The sequence below is a fragment of the Arachis ipaensis genome, chromosome B9 (genome assembly GCF_059453495.1).
Source record: "Arachis ipaensis isolate K30076 ecotype BB chromosome B9, ASM5945349v1, whole genome shotgun sequence".
In the NCBI taxonomy this organism is placed as follows: Eukaryota; Viridiplantae; Streptophyta; class Magnoliopsida; order Fabales; family Fabaceae; genus Arachis; species Arachis ipaensis.
The window spans coordinates 106,139,055-106,141,350 of NC_142444.1; the positions used below are offsets into that span (position 1 = coordinate 106,139,055).

A 2,296-nucleotide genomic window follows, 5' to 3' on the forward strand; every position below is an offset into this window, starting at 1 on the left:
AGTTTCTCTATTACAGAGAGGGGCATGAGGTTTATTCCTGAACCAAGGTCACACAGAGCCTTAAAGATCATGGTGCCTATGGTACAAGGTATTATGAACTTTCCAGGATCCTGTCTCTTCTGAGGAAATGTCAGTTGATCCAGATCACTTAGTTCATTGATGAACAAGGGAGGTTCATCTTCCCAAGTTTCAATACCAAATAATTTGGCATTCAGCTTCATGATTGCACCAAGAAACTTGGCAGTTTGCTCTTCAGTAACATCCTCATTCTCTTCAGAAGAGGAATACTCATCAGAGCTCATGAAGGGCATAAGGAGGTTTAATGAAATCTCTATGGTCTCTAGATGAGCCTTAGAGTCCTTTGGTTCCTCAGAGGAAAGCTCCTTATTGATCACTGGATGTCCCAGGAGGTCTTCCTCCTTGGGATTCACGTCCTCTCCTCTCCTCACAGGTTCGGCCATGATGCTTATGTCAATGGCCTTGCACTCTCCTTTTGGATTCTCTTCTGTATTGCTTGGGAGAGTACTAGGAGGGATTTCAGTGATCCTCTTACTCAGCTGGCCCACTTGTGCTTCCAAATTTCTAATGAAAGTCCTTGTTTCATTCATGAAACTCACAGTGGCCTTAGATAGATCAGAGACTAAGTTTGCTAAATTAGAAGTATTTTGTTCAGAGTTCTCTGTCTGTTGCTGAGTGGATGATGGAAAAGGTTTATTATTGTTAAACCTGTTTCTTCCACCATTATTAAAGCCTTGTTGAGGCTTTTGATCCTTCCATGAGAAATTTGGATGATTTCTCCATGATGAGTTATAGGTGTTTCCATAAGGTTCACCTAAGTAATTCACCTCTGCTATTGCAGGGTTCTCAGGATCATAAGCTTCTTCTTCATAAGAAGCCTCTTGAGTACTGTTGGATGCGGCTTGCATTCCATTCAGACTCTGAGAAATCATATTGACTTGCTGAGTCAATATTTTGTTCTGAGCCAATATGGCATTCAGAGTATCAATTTCAAGAACTCCTTTCTTCATAGGCGTCCCATTACTCACAGGATTCCTCTCAGAAGTGTACATGAACTGGTTGTTAGCAACCATGTCAATGAGTTCTTGAGCTTTTGCAGGCGTTTTCTTTAGGTGAATGGATCCACCTGCAGAAGTATCCAATGACATCTTAGCTAATTTAGATAAACCATCATAGAATATATCCAGGATGGTCCATTCTGAAAGCATGTCAGAAGGACACTTTTTGGTCAACTGTTTGTATCTTTCCCAAGCTTCATAGAGGGATTAACCATCTTTTTGTTTGAAGGTTTGAACATCCACTCTAAGCTTGCTCAGCTTTTGAGGAGGAAAGAACTTGGCTAAGAAAGCCGTGACCAGCTTATCCCAAGAGTTCAGGCTGTCTTTGGGTTGAGAGTCCAACCATATTCTAGCTCTGTCTCTTACAGCAAAACGGAAAAGCATGAGCCTGTAGACTTCAGGATCTACTCTATTAGTCTTAATAGTATCACATATCTACAAGAATTCAGTTAAGAACTGAAAAGGATCTTCAGATGGAAGTCCATGAAACTTGCAGTTTTACTGCATCAGAGAAACTAATTGAGGTTTCAGCTCAAAGCTGTTTGCTCCAATGGCAGGAATGGAGATGCTTCTTCCATGTAAATTGGAATTTGGTGCAGTAAAGTCCCCAAGCATTCTCCTTGCATTGTTGTTGGGTTCGGCTACCTTCTCCTTTACTTGTTCGAAATTTTCAATCAAGTTGTCTCTGGATTGTTGTGATTTAGCTTCTCTTAATTTCCTCTTCAGAGTCCTTTCAGGTTCTGGATCAGCTTCAACAAGAATGCCCTTTTCTTTATCCCTGCTCATAAGAAAGAGAAGAGAAAAAGAAAAGAAGAGGAATCCTCTATGTCACAGTAAAGAGATTCCTTATTATTAGTAGAAGAAAAGAAGAAGAGAAAAATTTGAACTCAGAAAGAGAGAGAGAGGGTTCGGATTTTTGGTGGGTGAGGGAGAGATGTTAGTAGATGAATAAATAAATAGAATAAGATGAGAGAGGGAGAGGATTTTCGTAAACAATTTTTGAAAAAGAGTTAGTAATTTTTAAAAATAGTTTTTGAAAAAGGTTAGTAATTTTCTAAAATTTTTAAATCAAAGATTAAAATAATTAATAAAAAAAGAAATTTTTGAAAAAAGGGGGGAGATATTTTCGAAAATTAGAGAGAGAGAGTTAGTTAGGTGGTTTTGAAAAAGATAAGAAACAAACAAAAAGTTAGTTAGTTAGTTGAAACAAATTTGGAAAG

At 38.5% G+C, this 2,296-nt stretch overlaps 1 non-coding gene across 1 annotated transcript; it reads left to right on the forward strand.

Annotated features, from left to right (window-relative positions):
* The first annotated feature begins 1,220 nt into the window (after positions 1-1,220).
* LOC148545785 (small nucleolar RNA R71) lies at positions 1,221-1,328 on the forward strand. Its single transcript, XR_015901738.1, has one exon. It is a non-coding gene; the product is annotated as a small nucleolar RNA R71 (small nucleolar RNA).
* Positions 1,329-2,296: the final 968 nt, after the last annotated feature.